Below are 18,620 nucleotides of genomic sequence, written 5' to 3'. Positions count from 1 at the left end.
CAGGACTTTCAAGTATGCCCCTTTATCTCCCCAGTGGACAGCATTCAGTATAGGTGATGGTGGATATGACTTCAGGGGGGCATGATATACATATAATACCGCCTCTATTTACATATGAATGCTGCCGTTCCGCCACTATTTCTACATAACTTATGTAAAATGTTTATACAATTATTTCAGCTCTCTAATCTTGGCCTTCATCCTTATTGTCAGTAACACATGCTTGAGCAATTACTCCTCATCCATAAGCTTCTCAGCATAGTTTTCAGCACTTGCTTTACTAATTACTGCCATTGTAATTTTTCTGTTATCTTTCTCTTTGCTGTTATATACTGTACAGTATATCCTCAATGTTGTTCACTGAGCTTAAAAATATAATAATCAGACAGGTAATTTGTCTGAATATAGTTGCACAATTGTGTTCTAAATACTGCATAACTAATGTCTACTTCTTGAGGACAGGGTAATACAATAGTTTAGACTCTATAATTGGCCAGCATAGTTAGCGATACTTCCTTGACCAATTACTGGTCATCCTCATTACCTCATCATGCTTATTGGCACTTTCTTGAGTAACTACTCTGTATGTAATGTTCATGTTATAGGTTTCTTTACTGTTTTATTCACTATATTAAGGTATTAGGATGTCTGCCTTTAAATGCACATGAAATTTAATGGCATCCCAGTCTTCGTTCCATTGGGTTGAATATTGCATTGGGCCACCCTTTGCAGATATAACAGCTTCAACTCCTCTGGAAGGGCTGTCCACAAGGTTTAGGAGTGTGTCTATGGGAATGTTTGACCATTCTTCCAGAAGGGCATTTGTGAGGTCAGGCACTGATATGGCCTGGCTCGCAGTCTCTGCTCTAATTCATCCCAAAGGTGTTCTATTGGGTCGAGGCCAGGACTGTATGCAGGCCAGTCACGTTTCTCCACCCCAAACTCACTCATCCATGTCTTTATGGACCTTGCTTTGTGCACTGGTCCAAATCAATTGGTGGAGGGGGGATAATGGTGTGGGGTTTTCAAGGGTTGGGCTTGGCCCCTTAGTTCCTGTTATGCCTCGTACACACGGTCAGACTTTTGACTGTGCAAAAGTCCGCCGTGAGTCTGTCGGAAGTCCGACGGAAAGAAAGAGAACAGATTCTCTATCTAAGGTCCGTTGGACTTCCGACTTCCGACTTCCGGAACTTTTAAGGCATCAGTATTCCAAGATATTTTGGACAATTTCATGCTCCCAACTTTGTGGGAACAGTTTGGGAATGGCCCCTTCCTGTTGCAACATGACTGCGCACCAGTGCACAAAGCAAGGTCCATAAAGACATGGTTTGGGGTGGAGGAACTTGACTGGCCTGCACAGAGTCCCGACCTCAACCCGATAGAACACCTGAGACCTCGTACACACGACCGAGAAACTCGACGGGTGAAACACATCGTTTTGCTCGTCGAGTTCCTTGTGAAGCCGTCGAGAAACTCGACAAGCCAATTTTCTCCATTCCTGTCAAGGAAATAGAGAACATGCTTTCTTTTTGGCTCGTCGAGTTTCTCGACGGTTTCCTCGACGAAAATGTACACACGACCGGTTTCCTCGGCAAAAAAATATCTCCCAGCAAGTTTCTTGATGGTTTTTGCCGAGAAACTCGGTCGTGTGTACGAGGCCTGAGAGATACATTAGAGCAGAGACTGCGATACAAGCCTTCTAATTCAGCCTGACCTCACAAATGCGCTTCTGGAAGAATGGTCAAACATTCCCTTAGACACACTCCTAAACCTTGTGGACAGCCTTTCCAGAGTTGAAGCTGTTATAGATGCAAAGAGTGGGCCAACTCAATATTGAACCCTACGGACTAAGACTGGGATGCCATTAAAGTTCATGTGCATGTAAAGGCAGGCGTCCCAATACTTTTGGTAAGATAATTTACATCTTTGTGTTCACTGAGCACAAAAATGTATAAATCAGAAGGGAGCGTTTGCATTATATGAAGATGATTCTGTTATACAATGTAAATACAATGCATGTGACTGTTCTTTTTTGTTAATTTGTGACATCAGAAATAAAGACAATTGTTGAATGAAGACTGTAGTTGTGTTGTGTTGAAACATGTGACAGCCTTATGAGGTGAAGTCCCAAAACATAAGTTTCTCTGGTGGGCTCCAAAGTCCCAGTCTGCCTCTGTACTCTGAACTCTTTCATAGCTCCCAACTGTCCCTGATTTGGAGGGACTGTCCCTGATTTGGAGGGACTGTCCCTGATTTGGAGCAATGTCCCTCAGCACTCAGTCCTCCTCATTTGTCCCTCATTTTGGTCTGATCCATATAGTTATATATAAAATGCACATTTTATCTATCAAAAAGTGTTTTCCAGTGCTAAACCTTTCATCCAAATTCTAAATTGCTGCATTTTGTTAATTCCAAAAGCCAATATAAAGGAATAGTAGTAGTAAAAAAAACACTTGTGGGTTAAACTTTTTTTTTGTACGATTCTCCTTTAAGGGGGCGTGGCAAGGGGTGTGTCCTATGCCTGCATACTTTTGGTGATAGGTGTCCCTCATTCCCATCTCAAAAAGTTGGGAGGCATGCTCTTTTACCTACCAAATTCTTTACAGACGACAAGTGCTCCGTATTAATGGGTATTGACACAATACTACATCCTAAAACATCTGTCTATGGCAGGGGTGCCCAACCTTTTGAAGCACGAGGACCACTTAAGCGACTTGGTAACTGGTCACGGGACACAATTAGCAGAGCGGGCGGATGGCAGGTCTGTGTCCGCTCTGCTTTTGCAAAGCCGACACAGACACAGCCTGATCAGATTGGAGGTAGGACACAAGTCGGTTTACATCTGCCACTCCTTAGAGGTGAATAGAGGGTCCAATTGGGTCGGACTGACTGTGTGAAAGGGGCCCATGGCTGCTTTCACACTGATGCGCTGCGGTTTACCCACACTGCGTGTGCAACGCAGTGTACCTTTGGCTTTTCTGCACTTTGCAATAGACTTCTATTATATTCTGCAGGTGTGGTGCACTTTCAGAAAGCTCACCAAACTCACAGGTAATAACAGAAGTCTATGGCTCAGTGCAGGTAATTCTATACTATTCCATTCCAGAGCAGGACGTCGCGGGCCACATCAGAGGGCTCCGCAGGCCACATGTGGCCCCCGGGCCACTGGTAGGGCACCGCTGGTCTATGGGATAGAAATAATGGGACAACAGGATTTTTCTTGGTACGAACAAGGACATACAACAGAATTTAAAACTAGTAATCTTTATTACAAATATCATATAAGACAAGATTTTTTTTACAAAAGAGGCATATAAGTAAAAATTCCATCCTAATTGATTGTACTAAAACCACAGTGATGATGCCAACTCGCACCAAAATGATGTTATTACAAGAAGAAAAGTGGACATGGAATTAGCCAGTTCTCTACATGTTTTGTGGCTTGCCTTCTTCTTCAGGAGTACAATGAGGGAATAGAATTCTGTAAAACAAAGAACAAAATAGTGATAATAAAACCTTTATTGTATATACAAAGTTCAGTAGAGAGGTTAGAGATATACAATTGCTGGAAGTAGTGATTAACCGCTTATCGACCCGCTGCACGATGATATATGTCGTCAGAATGGCACGGCTGCGCAAAGGGACGTACCTGTACGTCCCCTTTAAATCGCGGCAAAATGGGCAAGCTCACGCACCCACCGCGTGCTCCATGAGTGTGACCGCGGGACCCGTGGACTCGATGTCTGCCGGTGTTCTGCGATCGTCTCACGGAGCTGCAGAACAGGGAGATGCCTATGTAAACAAGGCAATTCCCTGTTCTGCCTAGTGACAGGACACTGATCTACTGCTCCCTGTCATTGGGAGCAGTGATCACTGTTGTGTCACTTATAGCCCACCCCCCCACAGTTAGAATCACTCCCTAGGACACACTTAACCCCTTCATCGCCCCCTAGTGTTTAGCCCCTTCCCTGCCAGTGTCATTTACACAGTAATCAGTGCATTTTTATAGCACAAATCGCTGTATAAATGACAATGGTCCCAAAATAGCATCAAAAGTGTCCGATCTGTCCATAATGTCGCAGTCACGATAAAAATCGTAGATCGGCGCCATTACTAATAAAAAAAATTAATAACAAAAATGGCATAAATCTATACCCTATTTTTTAGACGCTATAACTTTTGCGTAAACCAATCAATGTATGCTTATTGTGATTTTTTTTTACCAAAAATATGTAGAAGAATACATATTGGCCTAAACTGAGGAAAAAAATATGTTTTTATATATTTTTTGGGGGATATTTATTATAGTAAAAAGTAAAAAAATATTATTTTTTTTCAAAATTGTCGCTCTTTTTTTGTTTTTAGTGCAAAAAATAAAAAACGCAGAGACGATCAAATATCACCAAATGAAAGCTCTATTTGTGGGGAAAAAAGGATGTAAAAAAAATGGCCCGGTCATTGGGCAGCCAAATCTCACGGGGCTGAAGTGGTTAATCAGGCACTCATCCCCAGGTGCCAGATGGAGTCAAATGGACACAAGCAGCACAGTGGTGCCAGACCACTCCTCTAATGGCAAACGCATGGGGGCAGATATATAAGCCATGTGATATCTGTACATATACAGCATATATGGTTGTCAACATCAAAGTTGTTTGCGTAACAAATCACCCACAAACTTGCCACAAAGATGGATAATACTCAAGGGAAAGACATACATACCAGGCAAATCCCAATTCCAGATTTAAAAAAAGCTAGACGGGGTATCATTAGGTAAACACCACAGGTAGTAGGCAGTTAAGCAGTATGTCAATCAATCCACTGCGGGCATTTCCATGCTGGCATTTCCAACCAGGTACATAATGCCTTTTGTCAGTTCTACTGTATCTTGGCCGTTTTTTGTTTTTTTTATTTGGTAGTATTCCATTATAGTTGTGAAAAGTCCTGGCGCCCCCTTACTTATATCCCATAGACTACCACATTCGTTGTATTTCTGCCCATCCAGTCCTAAGATTTAGATACTTACAGGTCTTGACCCATCCACTGACTGGCTTCTTGTGCTGCTTCTCCCGCTTGGATTAAAAATTGTATTAATGAATACAGAGCTGTATTACAGTGATTGTAAATTATAGTTTTTTTTATTTTTATTTCCTGATTAAAAAACGGCGTGTCATACTTACCTGCTCTGTGTATTGGTTTTGCACAAAGCAGCCTTGATCCTCTTCTTCTCAGGTCCCCCACCCATGCTCCAGGCTTCTTTCCCCTGCTGAGTGCCCCCAAAGCAAGCTACGTCCTATGGGGGCACTCGTGTCTGTTTGCTCCCAGACCAGTTTGGTGTGTACATAAACCACTAAACCACTAAGAGTGCGGCTTGGCCCTGCCCCTTCATCCTCCTCACTGGCTGTGATTGACAGCAGCGGAAGCCAATGGCTGCTCTATCTGAGTCAATGAGGAATGAAGGAGCTGAGAAAGCCTCTCTTTTGCCCAGGTAAGTATAAAGGGGTACGGGGGGGGGGGGGGGGGTTAGCTGCATGCAGAAGGCATTAAGTAAAAAAAAACTCCTGCCTTTACATTATAACCCCTGAAACTTGTATTTGTCTTTTATATCTGCCTAGAGTTTAGCTTTAAACGAAACAGTTAGGGGCAGATCCACAAAGAAATTACGCCGGCGTATCTATTGATACGCCGAGTAAATTTCAAAGTTCCCGCGTCGTATCTTTGTTTTGTAGCCACTAAACAAGTTCCGACGGAATGAGGGATCGATCCGACAGGCGTACATCTTAGTACGCTGTCGGATCATAGGTGTATATTTACGCTGGCCGCTAGGTGGCGTTTCCGTCGAATTCCACGTCAAGTATGCAAATTTGTATGTAACTTACGGCGCGCATTCTTTGAGGATTCGGGAAAAAAAAGTAAGTTACGGTGGCGTAGTGTATCTTAGATACGCTACGCCAGGCGGAAATATGCGCCGCTGTACGTGGATCTGCCCCTTAGTTGTCAACCTGCCTGAGCTGCCAGCCCTCCATCTCTAACAATGCCCAAAAATCTTCTGCATGCAACACACCCAAGGACCCCCCTGAACATTGTTACATAGTCACATAGTAGGTAAGGTTGAACAAGGAAGACAATAGTCCATCCAGTTCAACCTGTGTAGGTGCACATGTGTCAGTGTCTTTAATTATTTCCCATATCCCTGTATGTTGTGTACTTTGAGATGCACATCCAGGAGTCTTTTAGAAATATCCATACTTCCTGTAGCCACCACCAATTGTGGAAGAGATTTCCACATCCTTATTGCCCTGACAGTGAAAACCCCCCTGCGCAGTTTAAGGTTAAACTCCTTCAATCTCATTGTGAGATCCTGTGTCCTCTTACACTTCTTACGTTGTGGGCCCACCTGCCAGCCCTTTTGTCATTCCCATGCACCCAAGTGATGTACCCCAGTATGCTGGGGAACCAGGCACCTGACACTCCTGTAATTTCAGGATACAGAAGATTTTTCGGACACAACAAAATCAGATTCCAGAATTTATATATCTTTTTGCAAGTTCTTTAGTGATGTTTACCAAACTTTTGGCGCAATACTGAATCTATAGGGGTTGATTTAGTAAGACTGGGGAGTGCAAAATCTGGTGCAGCTGTGCATGGTAGCCAATCAGCTTCTTATTTCAGCTTGGTCAATTAAGATTTGACAAAAAAAAAAAGAAGGAAGTTGATTGGTTTCTCTGCAGAGCTGCACCAGATTTTGCACTCTCCAGTTTTAGTAAATCAACTTCCATGCACACTGAAGCTGATAAACTGCAGTTTATTGGCGTTTTGGCTTTTTTTTTGTTTTAAAGCCCATAAACTGAACTGTATGTTAGCCTATGTGCCCATGCACACCTGGGCATTTTTTAGTGTTAATGAGCTTTGGAGTTTATTGGCTTTTTTCTGAACGCCCAAAATTTGTGTTCAAAGTGCAGTTTTTTGGCGGAAAAAAACGCTCAAAAACGCAAAACGCTGAAAACCGCCAAAAAACTCTCAAAACGCTTAAAAACTATCAAAAACGCCAGTGCCAGCGTTTTTTAGCGTATTTTAATCCATTGAAAAAAAAAAAAGTAAAAAATTTAAATAAAAGCTACACTGAAAAACGCTGATAAAAGCTATTGCAAAAACGCTAAAAAACTTTGAAAGGCTCCCGGCAAAGCTACTGGCGTTTTTTTATAGCTTTTATCAGCTTCAGTGTGCATGGAGCCTTAGTATTTTAAATGTATCATCAATGATAATTGATAAACATAAATACAAATATCCCTTGATTAGGAATGCATTTTTCTTTTTTTTTAACAGATAAGAGAACTCAATGTCAATCAGGAACTGTTCTGCTTGTAAACAGCTCACCAGTGCATGAATGAATCTCTGCTCCAGTCGATATTCAAAGATTCTATTATTCCCTCGATGCCCATTTGCCTCTTGCAAAGCACAGAGAAGGTTAAACAGGCTGTCAATCACAGCCTGCACATCAAAAACAGCTCTGCCCTTTCTTTGCTGGTCATATTCCGCTGTTGTTAGCAAATATCATAGGCCAGAAGGAGTGGTTAGAGATGGAGATGCTGTTGACTTTTGGGAAAAGGTCAATATCTGCATATCAATGACAGCGTTGTTTAGTCCTTTTATGCCACGTACACGCGATCGGTCAAACCGATAAGAACAGTCTGATGGACCGTTTTCAAACCGATCGTGTGTAGGCCCCATCGGTTATTTATCCATAGGTTAAAAAAAAGCAATCTTGTTTTAAGTTTAACCGATGGATACCTAACCGATAGAAAAAAAACGATCGTTTGTAGGCACGACCATTGGTTAAAAATCCACGCATGCTCAGAATCAAGTCGACGCATGCTTGGAAGAATTGAACTTAATTTTTTCAGCACGTCGTTGTGTTTTACGTCACCGCATTCTGACACGATCAGTTTTTTAACCGATGGTGTGTAGGCACGACTGACCATCAGTCAGCTTCATCGGTTAACCGATGAAAACGGTCCATCAGACCGTTCTCATCGGTTTGACCGATTGTGTGTACGCGGCATAAGACTGATCATACATGATTGGTTTGTGAGTAAGCAAGCTGAATGAAAAAAGACTAATAGATTCCCCATCCACACAAATGAAGTGGATGTAAAAATTTCCCCCCTGCTGTCATTGTATTCTGACAGCAGCAACCATCGTTGGCAGAATATACTAATCACTAAGTAATGGTAGGCGGGTGACACTCCCTCCATGTTTCCCTCTTCATTGGGCGCCAAGCAAGGGTCACATGAGGGGCCTACTCCGAGGTTGCTTCTTCTGGGCTACTCCTCTTTATTTATGAAGGGGTCAGGGGAGCTGTGTTTGCCATAATTAACCCCGTCTGTGCTGTGCAGACAGGTCTTCATTACAAATTGTAAGTAGATTTGAGTACTTTGTCTCCTAACAAAGGGTTAAAGGTGTAGAAGCTAGGCTTCTTGCTTTGTATAATGAGGACAGACCTGGGACAGGCTCGCACTCAAAAAACCTTGCAGTCAGCCATGACACCTCTTCCTAAGAAATATCTACAGTTTTTGGAAAATGTAGAAAGAAAATGAAAACGCATTTTTAATGCATTTTTTACATATTTCTATGGCACTGACGGGCACTGATGGATTCATTGAAAGGGGGGAACTAATTAGCACTCACTGATGGGCACTAATGTGCACTATTGGGCACTGATGAGTACGGTAGTGGCACTGATGAGCACTTTAGTGGCACTTGTGAGCATTTACTGATGTGCACTGTAAGTCACTGATGGCACTGTAGGTCACTGATAAGCACTCGCTTATGGCATTGATTTGCACTCTAGGGTACTGATTAGGGTTGTCCCGATACCGATACTAGTATGGGTATCGGGACCGATACCAAGCATTTCCCCGAGTACAAGTACTCGGGGAAAATGCTCCGATACTTTACCGATACCTGACTCTCCCTCCATGCTCCTGTGTCCCCCCTCCGTGCCGCTGCTGTTCTGTGCTCCCCTCCGTGCCGATGCCGTCCTCTGTTCTCCCCCTCCGTGCCGCTGCCATCCTCTGTTTTGCTCTCCCCCTCCGTGCCGCTGCTTCCCCCCTCCGTGATCTGTGTCCCCCCTCCGTGCCGCTGCTTCCCCCCTCCGTGTCCTCCTCCGCCCCCTCTGTCAGGATGGAGAGCGGCGGTAGGAAACGCTAAACCCGGCTCCTACCTTTTCTGAATGAACAGAGTCAGTGATCACTGACTCTGTCCATTCATATAACTGAGCATTGTAAACTGTATTTACGATGCTTCAGTTTATGAATGGATAGGAGCCTCTGTCTCCTGTCCATTCATTTCCAGTGCAGCTGAAAAAGGGACTGGGGAATCTGTGTCCCTAGTCCCTTTCTCTGTCTTAAAGGGGAGATGTCAGAGGTCTGTTAAGACCCCTGATATCTCACCAAAGCCCCCCAACAGGGCTAATTAAAAAAAATATTTTTTTTTTGCAATAAATAATTTAAAAAATAAAATGTAAATAATAATAATAATAATAATAATAATAATAGAAAAGAAAACACACACTGACAATCCACTATCCCCCTCCCCTAAAAAAAAAAAAAAATGTAAAAAAAATACTGTCACATGACACTAAAGAAAAAGGATCGGTATTCGGTATCGTCGAGTACTTGAAAAAAAGTATCGGTACTTGTACTCGGTCTCAAAAAAGTGGTATCGGGACAACCCTAGTACTGATGTGCACTAATAAGCACTCACGGATGGGCACTGATGAGCACTGTAGTGGCACTGATGAGCACTGTAGGACACTAATGAACACTGTAGTGGCACTGCTGAACACAGTAGTAGAAAATAGTCATGGCAGTACATAACAAACATATAGTGGGGTATTTGAAAATGTAACTGCAAAATTGGAAATACACTTGGACACAGTGGGGGAGCTAAAACTGGAGAGTGCAAAATCTGGTGCAGCTCTGCATAGAACCCTATTAGCATTCAGGTTTTAGCCCCGTTCACATTTGACATGTCAAATCGCATGCTAAATCTCACCCTATTTCCGGCAACGGCACTGTCCCTGTCAACTCTGTGACACAGATTTCCAAAAGTAGTTCCTGCACTACTTTTGGCGACTTCGGGCGACAATTTCAATAGACATCTGTGCATGAACCCGCACAGATGTCTTTCAAATCGCCCCTGAACTGCACTGAGTTCAGCTGATTTCAAACCCGCGTTCAGTGTGAATGAAAGCTTATTGTCCAGGCTTGATTGAACAAGCTGAAGTTAGAAGCTAATTGGCCACCACATCTGCACCAGATTCTGAGCTCCAGCTTTAGAAAATCTCCCCTTGTGTTTGCTTCTGACATGCACATTGGACGTTTTCAAAGGATCTGTACACAGCACTATTCTCTAAAAAATTTTGTTGTTTTTGCCATGCTTTGTGTTGTACTTTTGTAAACTCAGCATATCCTTTTTTTACATTTCAGCTGCTTCCTAATTCCTATTCTTGTACAAATCAGTGGCAACGCATTTTAATCACATGGTACACATATTTAAAATGCGTATTATTTGTAAGCCAGTTTCCTGAGAGCACATTGAGTTTGATGTACTTCTTAGTATGATGTCTTTGTACATCAAACTGCATGTTTTCAGGAGAAATACCTTGCAACTGTACTAACCTTCAGATCTCAGTTACACTGGGTACATTTCTATACATTTGATGCGTTTTCAAACACAAAATTCATAGATGTCAGAGGTTGGGGTGATTGTATATGCCAGCATATCAATAGTGCTGTGTGCTGTATTTTGATGTTTTGTTCTTTTTTCTATTCAAGTTAAAATGTTTGTTACCCCAGCAAATCATATTCCTGATATGTGATTGCTGTACCATGTACTTGTATGAGAAAGTCTCCTGTTCTCTTTGTATTGCTTCCTTGTGTTAAATGCCTGGTGTTCCTGCCAGTCCCTCTGCTTTCCTATTAGAAATTAACCACACTAAGCAGGAGAGCACACCGTGGTCAGTTCTCTAGCTAAGCTGGGAACTCAGTCTGCTCTCCTCTAATGATCAGGCTTGTCCTGACACGCCCCCCAAGTCGACGCATGCTCGGAAGCATTGAACTTCATATTTCTCAGCACATCGCTGTGTTTTACGTCACCGCGTTGGACACGATCGGATTTTTAACTGATGGTGTGTAGGCAAGACTGATAAAAGTCAGCTTCATCAGATATCCGACGAAAAAATCCATCAGATTAGATTCCATCAGATTTTCGATCATGTGTACGAGGCTTAAGTGTAGCAATAAGTTGCTAAATGTTGTAACTTCATTAAATGTAACCATATTGCTACACTATGGCCTCGTACACATGACCGAGTTTCTCGGCAAAAACCAGCAAGAAACGTGCTGTTTTTTTTTTTTTGCCGAGGAAACCGTCGTGTGTACATTTTTCGACAAGGAAACTGTCGAGAAAATCAACGAGCCAAAAAGAGAGCATGTTCTCTTTTTCCTCGACGGGAATGGAGAAAATTGGCACGTCGAGTTCCTCGACAGCCTAACAAGGAACTCGACGAGGAAAACGATGTGTTTTGCCCGTCGAGATCCTCGGTCGTGTGTACGAGGCCTTAGAGTGTCCTCTCTTATTTTTTATACTCAGTTGTGACATGACGCTACTCTTATATCAAGACATTGCTTGTATATCAAGGCAAAATGTATTAAAACATTTTGCTTGTCTTGCAAAACGCTCTCAAACCAAGTTACTCTCAAACCAAGGTTTTACTGTATTTGGACTTTAATTTAACATGATAGGGTCACTTTAATGGTTTTCACATTTCCTACATGACAGTCTGGAGAAAATGAATAGCCCCCCACACCCACATGTATTTGGGGCACACATCTCTAAACACATATAGCCCTAAACACGAGCACCGCTCAGTACAGCGTCCAATTGCGGTGTATTTCAGCCACGCATGGCTGTTGGCAGTGGTGTTGGACACTACATCTGTGGATGTAGAGCAGGCATGTCCAAAGTCTGGCCCGGGGGCCAATTGCGGCCCCCCTTTCCAGTTTAATGTGGCCCCCCTGGTAATTTGGATATATACTGTATTTATCGGTGCTGTCTCGGAGGGGAGGGAGGGGGGGGGGGGGATGAGTGCTGTCAAATTACATACAGGAGAATCTCCTGTTTACCCGGCGGCATTTGTAAAAGGAAGTCTCGTCTCCTGGGCTGCCATTGGACAACTTCTCTGTCTATCACAAGAGGCGGGACATTGTATTAAAGAGACTGCTGTGTAAATGGGAGATTCTCCCGTATGTATTCTGTTGGCGCTCGTCCCGCCCCCCCCTCCCCTCCGAGGCTGCAGATGGGCATCGATCAGGCTGCATTCATGGCAATAGAGAGGCTGCATTCATGGCAATGACGAGGCTGCATTCATGACAATGGCAAAGCTACAGAGATGGGCACTGATTGGGCTGCATTCATGGGCAATGGCCCTCATTTTGCTTCACAGTTCTTTATTTACATTTTTTTTCTTGAAACTTCACTCCTAAATAACACACCCAAGCTCATCTCTTCACCACACACAGCCTCAACGGCAAGAGAATTCTTGTTGGGCAGTGTATTAGTGCTCGGGCAAACACACTTTTTTAATGGTTCAAAGAATGTCAGCAAAATGGTCAGCCCTTACGCATGTTCACTTCATCAAATCTGGCCCTCTTTGAAAAAGTTAGGACACCCCTGATGTAGAGGATTTCAAAGTTTTATATCCCTTCTTCTCACCCTGAAACTACAAATCTAAATTGTCTTTCTCCAGGACTTGGTGGCCTCAATATATTGTAAAATACATCTTTTTATGTCCAGCCATTGAAAGTTCATTTTATTTTTTATCAGCAGCTTTCTGGCAAAAGGATAGAAACACTATTTCATTATTCTTATGAGTCAGCTTTTGGTAAGAATACCTTAACTGACCCAAAGTAAACTTGAGAAATACAAGAGTTTAGATTGTTTATTTCCCTCTAAAGTGCAATTTACATGACTGATATACTAAAGCTCTGGCTTCAGAATGACACAGAACATGGGTTCGCATCAGAAAAGTTAGGATGAAGTAAGCAGCCTTAATCTGCAACAGTTAGAAGCAAGAACCTTGTAAGGGCTCCTTTACCCTAGCTTCTGAGGAGTCACAGCCTGCTTTATCCCCTTGAAAAAAACGTATGTAGGCATAGGACATGCCCCCATGCCACACCCCCTTAAAGGAGATTTAAACAAAAAAAAGGATAATTTAATCCACAAGGGCTTTTTACCACTACTATGCCTTTATATTGGCTTTTAAAATGAACAAATGCAGCAATTTAGAAATTGGATGAAAGGTTTAGCACAGGGAAACACTTTTTGAAAGATAAAAAGTGAATTTTATTTACAACTATATAGATCAGATCGAAATGAGGGACAAATGAGGAGGAAAGAGTGACATTGCCCCAGATCAGGGACAGTCCCTTGAAATCAGGGACAGTTGGGAGCTATGCAGGACTAGTGAGCCACAACCACGAGCATGGTGTAATTCCTGCTGTGGTCATGAAACAAGGAAGCATAGAAACATCATTGGCTGCTGTATCTGTAGCTAAAGAGGGTAGTAGTTGAGGGGAGGTCAGTAAAAAAGTAATCCCACCTTAACCACCACACCTCAACTGCTAGTGTGAATGAGCCCTAAAAAGACTGTTTAGCCTTCATTTATGTGGATGTCAATGGCTGTAGACCACCCCTTGCATTTCTGTGGCAGGGATCTTCTACAAATTAATGACAGGCTAATGCTCCCCATGGCTTTTTACATGTAATCACACAAGGAGTGGTTAGGGACAGATGAGCTACCCTGTTGGCAGGCAGTTTGCATCCAGGGCTGCTCATCCGTCCCTAGCAGGGCTCAAGTACTTACTGTATTTTTGTACTTTAGAGAGCTTGCTAATTTGCTATTCACTGCCATCCCCCTGAGGAAGACCGCAAGGGTCAAAACGTGTTGGGTCTCTGAATCCATGCAATCAGGACTGATGTGTGATGCTTTACAAATGATTTTTAATTGTTCAATGTTTGATATTTTCATATTTCCCATAGAATATACTCTAAGGGGGTGATTTTTAAAATGTTTCTAATAAATACTTAATTTTATAATTTATACATCTCTGATTGATTGATTGATTGATTTTAATATTTCTTTACAGCGCCACATACACCCTGAAGGGTGTGTCTAATCGCTGGAAGGAGGTCCGCTGGTCTATTCTGGACCAAAAAGCAATCCAAGAGAAAAAAGAAAAAAGACTTCGTAGACGAACTGATGGCTCGTGTACATAAAAGAAAGAGAAACCATATAAAATATCAACAATAAAAACAAACGGTAGCAAGGGGGTTTGGAGTGAGGGGGACATAGGGTGAGGGGAGGAGGGGCCAGGTCGGTTTAATAGGCGTGGTCATAATCAACTTGCCCCAAAGAGGAAGGTTTTCAGAGCCTTTCTGAAGGTAATAAGAACAGTGGACTTCCTCAAAGGCAACGGGAGAAGGTTCCAAAGCGAGGTGGCTCTGGCTCTGAAGGATCGGCCACCGAACGAAATCAACCTTACTAGAGGGATGACAGCAAAGTCCTGATCGGCCGATCTCAGTGCCCTGGGGGGGTGGTAATGTATAGCCATGTTATTAATGAACAGTGGGCCATGTTGTTTGAAGGCCCTGAACATAACACACAAAGCCTTGAATTCGATCCTCCTTGCGCATGGGAGCCAATGAAGTAGTCTGAGAACGGGTGATATATGGTCCCATCTTGAGGTCCCCGTAATCAACCTAGCTGCCTGGTTCTGCACCAGCTGCAGCTTGGAGAGCCATTTAATAGGGAGTCCAAGGTATACCACATTGCAAAAGTCAAGACGTGAGATGACTAAGGCCTGTACTAGTGTATTTCTGTGTGTTTGGGAGAGCAGATGTTTTACCCGTCGCAGCATCCGAAGATAGTAAAGGGCATTCTTGGTACAGTTCCTCACCTGTGGAATCCATGAAAGTTTATTGTCAAATATGACACCCAGGTTTCTTACTTGGCTGGATGGAGTGGGGCACGGGCCCATTGATACGGGCCACTCTGCAAGCAGGTTTAAACTTTGTGTTGGACCTGTAAGAAGTACCTCAGTTTTGGATACGTTCAGGGCCAAACGATTGTCCTTCATCCATGTCTGGATAGATGAGAGGCAACAGAAAAGAAGGTGGGCTGCCGTGGGGTTAAGAGCATCACTGGCCACAATTTGTATGTCATCAGCGTATACCTGAGTGGCCAATCCCCATGAAGAGATGATATCTACCACTGGCCTCACATAGCAATTAAACAGCCACGGCGAAATTGCCGAGCCCTGAGGGACCCCGCAGAGAAGGGGCACCCTCGCTGACCTAAATGAGCCCAATATTACTTGGAATGTTCTGCCTGTCAGGAAATTGCGTATCCAAGTAAGGGGTACGCCTGTAATACTCATACTTCGCTGGTATAACAAAGTCTCTTGGTTGCACCCCATTTTTCCCTTGTGGATCTTATACATTTTGACTGTCATTGTGCTGGTTTAAACAGATTTCGCCTGCAATTTTATTTATTTGTACTCCCGTAAACTGAGAAGATATTGCAACAGAGAGTGGGATACTTCAGTGGACCATCCAATTCCAAGCAACCATGTTTTCAAATAAAAACTTCCAAATTACCTAGTGTGTGGCTAGCATAAAAGTAATAATTTAATTCAACTTCCTCGTCCATAGAAGCCCAGGGGAAAGTTTTATAGGTGAAAACATTATGCCCAACTACTGAATAGAACTTCTAATCAAAAGAAAGGTACAATCATGAAGACATGTCTAGTCCGCAGCGTTTTGTGAAGTATGAACACTTATCCAAGTGAATTCTCAACTAACCTGCCGTATTGTGGCTGAAGTCTTCCTAGCCCAGGATGATGAGACTGTTTAAGTAGAATGAGCTTTGAATTTTTCCGGAGGGGACCTATTCCAGCAATTGCAAGCAAAACAAATTGCTTGTCTAATCCACCTGGCAGTGGAGGATTTTGGAGTTTTATATCTCTTCTTTTCACCCTGAAACTACGAACATAAATTGTCTTCCTTCAGGACATGGTGGCCTCAATATATTGTAAAATACATCTTTTTATGTCCAGGCATTAAAAGTTCATTTTATTTTCTTTAGCAGCTTTCTGGCAAAAGGATAGAAACACTATTTCATTATTCTCATGATATATGAAATTAAAGGTTACCCGCACAATGATTTTGGCGAATCAAGGTGATAACAGATTAACCCCTTGTGTGTCAATATTAAAATAAAATAAATGAAGTGTAAACCTCGGGTAGCTACTGCCTTAATGGAATATGTTAATATCCACACACCATAAACACATATAGAAAAAGAAAATGCTGCGCTCATCCTATCAACATTTAAATCAAATACAGTGCAAAGCTATCATATGCTCAATATAAACTATACTGTGGGACCTCGGATTATGAGCATAATCCGTTCCAGGAGAATGCTCGTAATCCAAAGTACTCGCATATCAAAGCGAGTTTCCCAATTGAAGTCAATGGAAACAAAAATAATTTGTTCCGCATTGACTTCAATGGCATGCAATACCACATGCGGCCAGAGGTGGGGGGGGTCACCGGAGAGCCTCGGAAACATCTGGAAAGGCACGAGGATAGCTCGGCTGACCTCTGCAAACCTTGGAAAGACTCCATTCCCGAGATTTGCCGAGGCCAGACGAGCTGTCCTCTGGCCTTTCTGCGCATTTCCGCTTGGCGCGATCAGCGCTGTTCGGCTCTGCTCGGCTCTGGTGCCCCTCACCTCAGGCCAAACGCGGTACTGCACACTGCTTTGGCCTAAATGCTGCTTGTTTTGCAAAACAACACTCACAAACTGAGTTAGGATTTTTATTAAATACAGTGCTCGTATTGCGAAACGCTCGTTAACCACGTTGCTCACAATCCGTAGTTCCACTGTATTGTCAAAAGTCACAAATGCGCTTCTGGAAGAATGATAAAACATTCCCATAGACACACTCCTAGACCTTGAGGACAGCCTTCCCAGAAGAGTTGACGCTGTTATAGCTGCTAAAGGTGGACCAACTCAATATTGAACCCTACGGACTAAGACTGGGATGCCATTAAAGTTCATGTGCGTGTAAAGACAGGTGTCCCAATACTTTTTACAATAAAAGTGTATATTGAGGGGTGTCCAAACTTTTTTCAAAGAGGGCCAGATTTGATGAAGTGAAAATGCGTGAGGGCCGACCATTTTGCCTGACATTCTTTGAACCATTTAAATTAAATGCAAATTAACGATTTTATGCAAGGTTTATTGCAAACTGCATACTTTTAATTTCGACACATGGATGACAAAACGAAACAGGTGTTAAATCACTCCGCCTTTCATATCTGAAGGCCAGATGAAAAATAAAATCCAGGAAGCTAAAATATATGTCAGGAACATTGTAAAGTACATTACATATATTTTTTGGCAATAAAGGTTGTCTGTCAACTTTTAAGTTCAAAAAACATGAACAGGAACATAACACAAAGTTTACATGTTGTGTCCAAATATATTTATAACTGATTTAGACCAACTGACATTAACTGAGATTTTACAGGCTGGGACAGGAGGGAGGAGTCTGGAGATGGCGCGGTCGGCGTGGAGGAGCAGCTAGATGGGATGCCCGCTCTCCAGCCATGCTCCGAAGCCACGCTGAATTGAGCCAGAGTTGGACCCCCCGCTCCCTCCGTTCCCTCCGCTTCCTCTACTAGGCGTGGGGGCCCCCCTCCCTCCTCCCTCCCTCCCCGGAACGTAGCTCCTGGCCGGTCGTTCGGAGCGGACCTGCAGGTTCTCCCCCGACGGCTTACCCGACACGTGGGCGGCTCCTCCGGATCCCTTGTCTCTCCCGGCTGACAGCTGGCGGTGTTGCGGCGTTTCCCTCGTCCCCCCAGACTCTCCTGGCGGATAGGCAGCAGTGCTGCGCTGCTTCTCCCTGGTCTTCTCCCTGGTCTGCCCGGACCCCCGGAGCATACGAGCGGACGCGCTGTGGAGGCGCGACGTGCGGCCCCGGGAGGGGGGCTCGGGGGGGGGGAAACTGACATACAGCGCAGGGAGGCTCTGTAGCTCCATAGCCCTGCAGCCCAGCGAAATGGAGCATCAATCCTAGACGAAGAGGACTAGGCTGCAGCAGGCTTCACCACTATCACCACTATCACAATAGCAGGCGGGGAAACAACTCAGAACACAAACAGCTGGTAAGCTCCCCTAAACAACAATGGACCGGTGAGTACACAATACGAATGCACTTCAACCATTGAAGTGGTGAGTACAAACTCCTTTTTAAAAAAAAAAAATTTATAAGAAGTATTAAAAAGTAAAACATAAATGGGATACTGCTCCCTGAGGAATTGATAAAAGGATGGGACTGTTGTGATAGCATGGAATAATGTGACATAAGAGACATGAGTTCAGCATTGCCAGTTTCTTTGTGTTCCCGAAAGGAGGTCGGTAACCCCATTGTTTCTCCTGTGGCCCCCTCTTGATACATTCTCTCTTCGTATGGGGTTCAATATATGAACAAGAT

The sequence above is a fragment of the Rana temporaria genome, chromosome 11 (assembly GCF_905171775.1).
Source record: "Rana temporaria chromosome 11, aRanTem1.1, whole genome shotgun sequence".
Classification (NCBI taxonomy): domain Eukaryota; kingdom Metazoa; phylum Chordata; class Amphibia; order Anura; family Ranidae; genus Rana; species Rana temporaria.
The sequence above is the reverse complement of the archived record's forward strand: the minus strand, read 5'-3'. Positions refer to the sequence as shown.